We start from the raw sequence: 11,539 nt of genomic DNA, 5'->3' as shown, positions 1-11,539 counted from the left end.
TATTAGAGATTCTCTTTGCCTAGCAGAGAAGGTATTGATTTTTAGAGAAATATTTCAGAAAGTCTGCACCATGGGCCAATGCTTAAACTGTCTCTTTTCTAAGTCCTCAACGGAACATAACAACATTTTAGGCTTTATATAAAGCTTACGGACCTGATTTATTTTTTGAATGTTTTATTTTTCTTCCATTTTTGTAACACATAGGTGTGTAAGTGTGCGTAGGACAGTTTGAATGTGTATCAAATCTCATATTTCCTGACAGAACCTCTGAAGCATTAGATTAAATCCTTGACAAGATCCTTTTAATAACTTGAAGAATAAGATCCATTTTATTCCCATTCATTTTTCATTGAGGTGCCAACAATTCAATTATTTAATCTGATTTGTATGATTATTAATCTCCATTACTCATACATCCAAAATGATTTTTCAATCTTGTGTGTCTGTTTTAAAGTGGAATTGTAATAAGGTATGGTGATAGTGGTATATAGGCTCGTTGCAGGCCAGGGGTCAGAGTCATAGTGTGTCTGTGTGTGTGTGTGTGTGTGTGTGTGTGTGTGTGTGTGTGTGTCTGTGTGTGTGTGTGTGTGCGTGCGTGCGTGCGTGCGTGTGTGCGTGCGTGCGTGCGTGGTGCGTGCGTGCGTGCGTGTGCGTGTAAGTGTGTGAGTGTGTAAGTGTTTGTCGGTGCACGCAGGGTCAGAAAGACAAAAAATGTGCTGGTGTATAAGTCTCATCTCATGCTTTTGCAAGAATAAATTAAAAGATAGTGACGACATACACACAAACAAATACACACACACTCACACATAAAGAAAGACAAGTTTACTGAGTGAGTCCCGAGGCCCAGAGAGAGAGTGAGGAGAAAAGGAGGGAGGGAGAAAAGGCTGGAGAGAAGACTGCAGGGTTGGAACCAATTAGGACAGGAGAGGATCCCTCCACCTGCACTGCGGGGGCCCCGGGGGAGAGCCCTAGTGACAAGATGAGGGATCATCATCATTACCATTATTTATTTGCTAAGCAGAGGCCGACTCTGGGGCCAATCCTAATAGGATTCGCGAATTACAATGAGCGTCTTGTTTTTGGGGCACGGAAGATGCTTGAGGAGGAGGGGAGGGTTAATGCATGGATAAAAGCGAGCATTTGGAGACATCAGCAGCACATGTTCGAATAAATGCCTTTTAATCAATTATGCACACCTATTACAAGCTCCCCTAGCATCAATACTATGGTGTCCCTGGTAGTTCAGTATGTGTACAGAAGTGAGGTCAAACTGTCCCCTGAAATCTATTCTGTTTATTCAGGTGATTACTATTGAACTCATATATGACCATGCAAACATATCCATAGCATTTTAGTCATATTATTTTGTGTGCTGTATACAAAATAACAGCCCAACCTTTTTCTGTGCCACCTGATTTCTTCAGTGTTGTTTACTTCTCTTTACTATCCCAGATCTTTTTGGTATTTCTATTTGTAGAAATGTATTCTCTTTTGCATTTTGTAACTGTCATTTATCAGGTCACTACAGTCCCTGTCCACTCAAAAGTGTGGGCCCATTCATTGAGGCATATGATATTGGGCTGACTTGTTGTTACATATGATAACATATATATTTTTGTATTTGACTAAGTCTTTGACAAAGTGCTACTCATATTTCAGAGGAAATACAATCAAAGCTTCCTTTAAAACTTCTGTAATTAATGCAGTGTTTGGGAAAGCATAGAAAGAAAATCTGTCAACCAATTTGCAGAGAACATCTGTGCTTAAGGGAGGGACTCACACTCAAAGTTTCATTTTTGTAAAGTGTTCCAATCCTTGAAGTGCTTTTGGTTTCATTATGTGAAGTCATTTTTTTATTGTAGATGGCCAACATGCATTTAGGCAATAGTAGGCCTACACGTTCAAATGAAAACATGTTGTCTAAACATATTCTGGAAGAAAAATATCAAAAGCATTGTGAACTAGTTTAAGTGCGACCAAGCACCATTTAACTACAAACACACACACACACACACGCACACACACACACACACACACACACACACACACACACACACACACACACACACACACACACACACACACACACACACACACACACACACACACACACACACACACAAATCTGCTGCTATCAAACATGTTAATAATGATACATACACAATATATGAACGATTATATAAATGAATGAATGATTAAAAAAATAATAATAATAATAAATACACGTCAGGGCTGTTGGGGGAACGGAAGCAGCGGAACTCAACACGCAGGTGTTGTAATTAACGTAACAGGAAGTGCCTGGCTGCTTAAGTGGAGTCAGCTAGAAGTTTACTAACTTCAAAAAAGTTTCATATTTGTTTTTTTTATTAACCCAACGAATACACTACTAGCAGTTAGGCTAGAACTAGCGAGACAGGTTAAGTCGAGGTGAGAATAAAAAGTTGGATAAATTAGTCGAGTTTGTTGATAGATATCATTTTATGCTAAGCTAACAGTGCTAACATCGGCGAACGTCATTTTCTACCTGCCGCTAAAATTCCTCAGACTGAGAGTCAGACATTAACTGCAAAGTGCTGTTCACATTGTAAATTAAGGTAAATTGTTCTTGTTAACGCCATGCTACTTATGTAAAATCTGTAATTGTCAAGGGAGAGTCTAAAAGTAGATGTTCTGCCAATATGTAAACTTGTCCCAGTCAAGGTGAATAATACAAGATCATTGTACCTACTGCCCTAACATTCAACTTTAGACATTCTTAGATTGACTGAAAAAAGTCATGATATTTGAAAAAGTTAGAGCCTATTGTACAATATTGTGTTAAAAAACGCATACACATATTTACATTATGCAGTAGGCCTATGCATGTTTATTTTTGAGTGCAATTTGATTGGATTTCATAAATACCCAACACTTTATCATGCTTCCTGTAGGTTACCTAGTTAATGGCATTAGTATTCTTTTTTTTTTTTTACATCAAAGGTTATACTATATTTCGCATTGCAGACTTCTGTTTCTTTTTTTAGATTTGTTTAGGCAGGTCCAATACAATACCACCATGGAAATTAAAACATTTCACTCCTATATTGATTAATGTTACTTAGATAGCTTGGTAATGTAAAACAACCAACGCAACAAGATCCTCTTTGTCTGTTAAAGGTTTTAATTCAAAATGGTGCTTAGCAAAAGAAGCTACTATAGTAAGTAGCATTATTAGATTATTTATGAAATCATCCGGCGATACATTTCTTAAGCTTTGTCCATAAAACATCAGACAATAATACAAACAAATCAATTAATTTCAGTGTCTCGATGTCTAAGTTGACACTCCAAAATGTAATTTAAAATGTATTACTCACGGCAATCAATAATAGACAATAAGGCAAGACAATCTCTTTCTCTCTTCCTCCTTGTCCCTTTTACAATGTAGACCTACATCTTATTTTACATCAAGAACAAACATCAAGCAGAAAAAAACACAATAAAACAACATATGTACTGTACACAATGTAGTGGATTACATGTACAATATTTCCCTCTGAAATGCAGACGTGGCGCTTAATGGAAGGTAGTGTAATTGTTTTAATTGTACTATGAACTACTGTGTTTTTTACATTTCAGATTATTTTCACCGAGCATGGACGAGCCACATGATGACTGTCCTGGTTACTGCTGCTGAGCTTCGAAAGAATGCCTGAAAGGATATTACCCAGACGTCTCACCAGCACTTCCTGTCTTCTATTTTAACGGTGAGTTAAGCTGTATTTTTTATAACAATGTGTATTATTGGGTGTCTTTTGTCTTGTAGATGAATTTGTACATCGTGCTCATCTGTAGCCATCAATGGTTTCAAAGATTTGAAGGTTTTGTTGTCATGACATATACAAAACTACGGTGTAATTATGTTATGTATGAAAAACGTATATGGTGTTTTTAAAATGACACCTTTAGGTCAATTAAAGTTACGTATGTAAACAATGAGCATCAGAGAGAGTGTGTGTCAATATGTGTGTGTGTTCTTGTTTTTGTACAGGACGGCCAGTGCATTGGGGAAAGCTGTGTGTCTTCTGTTATGTGGTGTGTGAGTGTGTGTTTGTTTGGGTGTGTGTTTGTGTGTCGTGTCTGCCTTTGATTCAGGTGTTGTGGAAGAGTGACTATAGTTAGTCCATAACTCATGATGCTCTCCATTCAGAAGACACCTTAGGGCCTGCATTACACCCAGTGAGACTCAATCACAGCCTACGCTAAATCGATAATCCTGGAGATAGTTGGTGGGAGGGAGAGAGAGAAAGATGGAGAGAAAGTGGCTGGGGGAGAGAGACGAGGAGGAGGAGAAGGGGAAGAACAATTCTAGGATGGGAAGATGAAAGATGAGGGCTGGTTTTCCCACAAACTCCCAAAGGGCCCTATTGCTGACTGTGTTTTTATCTGAGAATGAGAGGACATTGTTGAGGTGAGAGAAGAGCAAAAGGAAGAAGAGGAGAATGAATATAACTGAGGGAAACACTTGGAGAGCAAGTAGAGGTTTACTGAAAAAAACAGATGTCGTCTGCACCAGAGAGCTTGCTTTAACCTTAGTTCATACAGTTTTGACTCGGCTTGCTAGGAAAAGCAGTGTCATGTTACATGTACAGTACAGTTGTTCCTGCGGGTTGCATTTTTCCGACTTACAACAAAGAGTGACAAGAGTTTAAATATCACTGATTTTCCATTGAATTGCCAACCAAACCAGTAAAACCAACAATCAGTTAGTTCAACTACTGTTTGACAAACTCAAAGACTCTCAAATATAAATAATACATAAAAGGATCCATTTATTTGAATAGTTAATACTCGGGCACTGTATTTTTAGCAAATGTTACTAAAACAGAAGCAGTCATGTATGTGGAATTGAATGGAATATAACTTGGTTTTGGTTCTTTCAGTCGTAATTTAGTTTGCCTACTAGCTATCCTTCCCTTTAAAGAGCTTTTGGTACCTTGAAGGTTGTTTTGGATCAAATGAGTGGCTACATTATGTGAAAGCAACGATTTAAGATACTTTTAATGTAAAGAGAGAAAAAGCAAGTCTCTAAGACTTTGTGAATTCAAACTATTTGCCAACTTTTTCCCTTTTTATTGTTGGGATTTGGGTCTGCAAACCGATCAGTCTGTCTTTGTTATGGTTGTAAAAGGAGTGTGAGCAGTCTACTGCTACTGTTCTGGTATGTTCTGCAACACACAGTAGTGAAGAAAAGAGGATTGCAAGTAGGGGGAAGCATAGGGAATACAACCCTGGTGAGATTCGATCGTTGGCTGGTGGGACACTGTCTGTCACTATAAGACAATCTGTGGACACAACAGGGCAGCCCCAACAGGTTGGCTCAGAGATGGGTAGCAGAACATCTCCATCTGTTCCTTCCTTCTTCTTCAGTGATGCAAATTAGTCGCTTTTCGGCGCCTCCTGCTTTTTTAACGCTGATTTGGGTGACTTGTGAAATTCGTGGAGATGGATGCATATGCAAGTCATGGTGAGATATCTGGATTAAGAGGTTACTTTTTCTTTGCACAGCATGAAAGAAAGGCGAAATGAACGGGCTGGGATTTTAGTTTTTTTAAGCAGAGGTTGAGTTCAATCATTTGTACGGCCCTCGGAGGATGTTGTAAAAATTGAAAGGAAAAAGGTTCCCCACCCCTGCTGTAAATAATAATAAAAACTCTTGATTTATAACTTAACATCTCTGTCTCTATTAATCTGAGTATATTATAAAGAATAGCCAGCTCATTGAGGCATTATTATTATTATTATTATTATTATTATTATTATATCAGATGGTATATTACGCTGTTTTTTTTCTGCTTCGAATAGTTCTCTCTTTTTTCACCATACGTGTGTTTGCATCACTGCTTCTTGCTGTGTTCAGCCCTATCTCCATCACCCCTGCACTCTGTCTCCTAACCCTCGCTCCCTCATTTACTTTCGCTCACACCCTCCGACTCATTCTTGCATCTCCCTGTCTCTTCAGCTCCCCCTCTCCTCTCTTTCTCTCTGAGGCGTTGCAGCGTATGTCCCCCCTCCCTCTCTTTCTCTCTCTCTCTTTCAATGACTTGCTGTTGTTTTTGAGTGATGTGCGGCTGATGGCGAACGCTGGGCGATGACAGATGGATGTGACAAGCAGATGGTTTTGCTTGTCGTCTTTAATCACACAAATTCAGTCGGCCATGAAACCAAAGCTCTGTCTTGTCAAAGAAACACAAAGTGGAGACACATTTATCCAACACGCCATAGATTCTGATACAGAAAATGTGTAGGCATTTTATAAAGAGAAGGCTCTAAACGTAAATGGGGGTCTTCGTGTTGAGCTCGGCCTTGATATTGTTTTGATAAGCGTCTACTTTGGTTTGGTTGCATGGCAAGAAGTTGAACTTATCTGACATTTATGTCGATGTAAAGTCGAAGCTGGATAAACGATAGCCCTCTGCATTGTGATTCTGGAATTGCTTGACATTATATGCAGAGTGTATTTTTATTACAAATGCAGTATTATTTGTAATAATATATCAGTAGTCCCAACCTTACTAATATCTAACATGAGCTGAAGATTGCTTTTAACCTTAAATACACTGTCTGAGTTTTGATACTGATTGATATTAAATAACATTGATCAGTTTATAAATAATACATGTATTTTGCACTATTTGATATTTTCCTTCTCCGAATGGCCATCAAAAACATAACTTTCAGGCTTTTTACACACACACACACACACACACACACACACACACACACACACACACACACACACACACACACAAACACACACACACACACACACACACACACACACACACACATACACACACACACAGTCGAAGCGAAGATGGTTACCTGAGAGACTAATCCCCAGCGCTTTACAAATTAGTTGTGTGATTAACACCTAAATGATCAACTCAGCAAAACTAGCTGGAAATTGTCTGATAAGGTGTAAGGACACACACACACACACACACACACACACACACACACACACACACACACACACACACACACACACACAACCATATGCCACACTACAGTATCTTCACTCGGACAAGAATATACAGATTTCCCCATTTGTGTAGAGATAAGTCGGGAGTAGCATCACCACCACCATCCTTTCCCCTCCATTTCTCTCTACCTATTCTTCTCCATTCCACTATCAGCCTAGTTCTTCGGCTCTCGATCTCAAGGTTAGGCTTGCAAGGTCAAATTGACTTTAGATTAATTAACTGTCAATTATGGGAGTAATTGTTTCATAATGTGGTGTGCCCCCGGGACAAGGTGTGTGTGAGTGAGGCCAGCACTGTCAGAGCTGGTTTGGGCCGATAAGGTGGTGAGTGAAGCCTCTCGGAGAGCTAGGGGGAGGAGGGAATGCAGGTGAATGTGTGTTAGTGTGTGGATGTGTTGTATGAGAGGACAGACACCAGTAAGAGGTATGTGAGAGAGAAGGATAGAGACCTGTAATGAGGGAAACGAGCGATACATCCTCCATTATCCCATAACAGCGGCGCTGCTGGACATCACGCTCTGCTGCCATCAGGGCACATCAGGTCGTCCTGAGATGGCTGAACATAACACACACTCGCAGACACACACCTGTGATAGTCAAATACATACACAATGGGGGTTGTATTTTTCACTCAGATCAACATTTTTCAGAACATACAGAGAAGGAAAAACATGTGTATCCTCCATCACAGTCCACCAAGGGAAGGAGAGATGAGTTCAGGGAGAGATGAAATAAAAATGGAAGAGGAAAAACCAAACTTAGAAAGTAAGAAAACATGAATATAAGAGAGAGGGGAGAGGCCGTGCAGTGAGCGTTGATGAAATGGTGATTGGCTCTGGCTTGCTAATGGTTGGCCTGGAGGGGTGTCAGAGAACACGTGCAGCTAAGCTCTTCCTCTGCATTGTTGCTCCTCTTCTCTTTATTACTAGGAAGGTTCACCTTTGCAGACTATTGCAGATGTTCCATTGAGAGAACGGAGGAAGAATCAATAAGAATTTAATAATTGAAATAGCAAACCTTGCAGTTAACCGATATTCAGTTTTCCCCTGAGGGTAATAACGTACAGAGCCACTGCTTACTTCATTGGTTTACAGCAAACCCTATATTCAGTGTCAATTTTTATTACACCCTTTTCTTGAGACCTTAATTAACAGAGTTTTTAACACCAAAAGTGCTTTTGATTCAACATTCTGAAGCGTAAACCCAAACAGGAAAGAGGAGAACAGGACAAACGAGCCACGTTTTTACACTTTTAACAGAAAGGGTACAACATGAAGGGGATATTATTGACAACAAGGATAATGTTTAGTGGCCCAAATAATTGGATCAGGATAAAGTTTCAAATATGTGATACAGATATCCCTTACAACTCATCATGTGACAAATCATTACCCACTAAATTCTTGCACACACAAACTGAGCTTTAATTGAGTTATTTAAAAACAAGATGATACTGGAGCTATTCTCCTTAAAGATGTACCTTATGGTATTGGACGCCCAGTTTGATACACCACTAACATTTCAAGAAATAAACCTTAACAAGAATCCGACTCATTTCAGTGACTCAGATGGTAACAGCAACTGGCAGCGTGGTAGATCCACACAGACACATGGCACGTTTGTTGGTACCAGATGGGTGATTCGAGCTGTACAGAAACTTCTCATCTACTGGGATTTGATGATGAAATAATAAATAAAAAGCCTTTTCCTAATTCTTTAATCTGCAAAGATACTGCGTTTTAACACTTTTAAAAATATCACTGCCTTACTGTACACGACACAGGAGAATAATCCTTGAACACTAATCCATTCCAATTACAGGATATATCTGTGAACAAGTAATTGATTTCAAAGACGAGACTCATGGTAATCAACTCTTTGGAGCAGTGTCTGTACATTGTTTTCATCAGTGGTTTTAATTGTTTTCCCCTGTTGCTGTATTTTTGCATTTTCCCACATCTACCGAGTCACAGAAGTCATTACAGCTCGCACAGGTTATTGATTGAAAAGCTCCTCTGTTTTCCGTTTGTCTGTTTGGAAGTCTAACGTAAGGCCTGCTGTATTCATGTGAGGCACTTTAAACAACTGAGGAGTAGTCTTGATGGAGCCGCTGGAAACTGATGGAAGCAGGCGTGTGTGTTAGGATGGATGGATGGATAGATGATAGACAAATAGATGAATGATGGGGAGATAAATGGATGGGAAGATGAATTGCAGGATGGGTGCACAGATGGATGTGTTGATGGACAGATTATCTGAAAAATGGAGGAGAGGCAGAAGAATAGTGGAATGGACACAGTTGCTTTTCATCAGATGAGCTGATGAATAAATGGGCAGCCGGATAGGTGGATGGCCTGGGAGAGATTAATAGGTGCTTTCCTCAGTGGGCCACCTGCACCCTCAGAATTTAGAAGAGTGTGGAGAGCAGATACTCATCCGTAATCGGGGTAATGGAGCTCAAAATAAACTCACAAACAACTCTATTTCGTTTCTCCCCCCCCTCTTCATGCTGTCAGCACACCCTCAATCCCTCTCACACTCTCAGTACGAACATTTCCCATGTACCTGGCACATCATTTTGACATTTTATTTTCGGGACTTCACATGCAGCTTCGAAGTAAAATCCAGCTCAAACACTGGAAAGAGAAATGATTGAGCAGGCTCTGTAAAAACAACAAGACAGAAGTGGCAAAATGTCCATTCCTTTCCATCGTATCATACTCTCATACTTGTGTTTTCTGTATTTTATAGAATAAGATAAATGCTATTTCCGACCTATTGTTAATTATTTAACTGTGAAATGCTCAAAAGATAACAGTGGTCAAAATGTTTATGCCAATTTCCCGGCCTCCAAAATGACTTAGTCGTCGGAGGTCTTGTGTTCCCCAAGCTAACAGTCCAGTTCCCATAATATAAATGCAATAAAGTCTTTTATTTCTTTTTCTTGTAGGACGATGACTCCATCTTGTAGTTTTCGTGGGATGTTTTTGAAAATATCTTCTAAGTTTGAACTATACGTGCCATTGTCATGCAGTTTGGTTTCCGTTGTCATGCACACGTCACTTTTTCTATGCATGTGTGGATGTCTGCCTCTCTCTGCAGATTACTCTGTTCAAATGTAGAATGTGCTTACTGTACATTTCTCAGGGCTTTCTGAACTAATACAATGTTCTGCAAGCATAAGCCTGTGTTTATCTTTTTTCTGTTATATTCAATTAGAATACTTTATGCTCTCTCAAAAGTGACAGTTGACAGCGAAACACATTACTGTCATTTTCTCCTCTCCTCTCTCTCTTTTGCATGGTGTCATTTTGTTGTCCTCTCACAGCAGATGGGCCAGACGCACACTGCTGGTTGTGTGTGTGTCTTGTAGTGTGTGTGTGTGTTGGCTACATGTATGTATGCCTCTCTTTTGCTCCTTCTCTCTGTGCCATGTGAGTGTTTATGTTAGTGTGTCTGTGCGTACAGTGTGTGTTGACAGGTGGCAGTGGATGTGGTAACGCCACCAGCCACACACTATGAATACATATCCTTTCCCCCCCCCCCCATCAAATGTAATAGTCACCCTGGTGGCTTCTGCGTTCAAACCCACTTATGCTAATGTATTTTCGGGTATTAGACTGCTCGTTCTTTAACCGTTTTATATGGGCTCTATTGATCATCACTTCGCTGCAAATAATTGTGCAGATAACTGTTATCTATTGGCAGGAAATGCTGGACTTACAGATGGGCAGGAAAAAGTGAGGAGTGTGCAGAATAGGAGAGGAATAAAAACAGCAAAATCAATGGAGCGTAAGCAGTTTTCTCCCTCTTGAGAAAAGTTTAAGAAAATCACCACGATGCCTCTCTGCAAAACACAGACTCATTCAAACCAATGAAAAGTTTAGACGTTTAAAGATCAATGAACATTACTTGTAATTGCATTTGTAATTAACATTTGGGTTGGAGACACATTGACCTATTGTCCAGTTTTTTTTCTTTTTAAAGCAATATTGTGTTCACGTTGAGAATATTTATGAATTTCCCTTTCTCAAGGTGTTTCTAGACTTACACTACTTTCTTATGAACCCTTTATTCTATTTAAATAGCTACATGCATAAACCCTGTCTGGATTACTCTTTCAAACCTCTTTGAAATATTTTAAGGTGTGGCAGTCGATACAGCTCTTAAAAGAAACAGAAGAGGGACAAAGGGAAAGATGGATGGGTGTTTACTATTGTTGTAAAGTCTTTGTTTTCTGGTAAACCTCTTGTATTGTTGAATGACAGAATGGTGCCAATGATCAACAAATACCTCTGGAGAATATACCAAGCCTTTACAGATGGATTCTGAGAGATGGACAGTCAAGTCAAACCCGAGGGAAGCAGTTTTGTGGTAACTCATAGTTTAGATTCTACATGAATATCGTGACTCTGGGAGCACATATCAACAAGAGTTATGGTGTGTTTCCCCTGGGGGCGTATTGGACACCAATGGCTATGAAATATTTATTAGATGTGTGTAAGTTTAGTCACA

The 11,539-nt window shown here is 39.5% G+C and overlaps 1 protein-coding gene across 3 annotated transcripts in view; it reads left to right on the top strand.

The window, feature by feature from the left end:
- The first annotated feature begins 2,267 nt into the window (after positions 1-2,267).
- The window catches only part of LOC307041007 (neurexophilin-4-like), a 150,002-nt gene continuing 140,730 nt past the window's right edge, over positions 2,268-11,539 (top strand). For 2 of the 3 annotated variants that reach the window (XM_079684300.1, XM_079684299.1), the window contains exons 1-2: positions 2,268-2,594; positions 3,619-3,746. The gene's annotated coding sequence lies outside the window, so the exon portion shown is untranslated. The remainder of the gene's footprint in view (positions 2,595-3,618; positions 3,747-11,539) is intronic. The other variant, XM_079684301.1, reaches the window with a different exon arrangement.

This window comes from Notothenia rossii (assembly GCF_949606895.1).
Source record: "Notothenia rossii genome assembly, chromosome: 5".
NCBI classification, from domain to species: Eukaryota; Metazoa; Chordata; class Actinopteri; order Perciformes; family Nototheniidae; genus Notothenia; species Notothenia rossii.
This window is presented reverse-complemented; position numbering and strand designations above follow the sequence as displayed.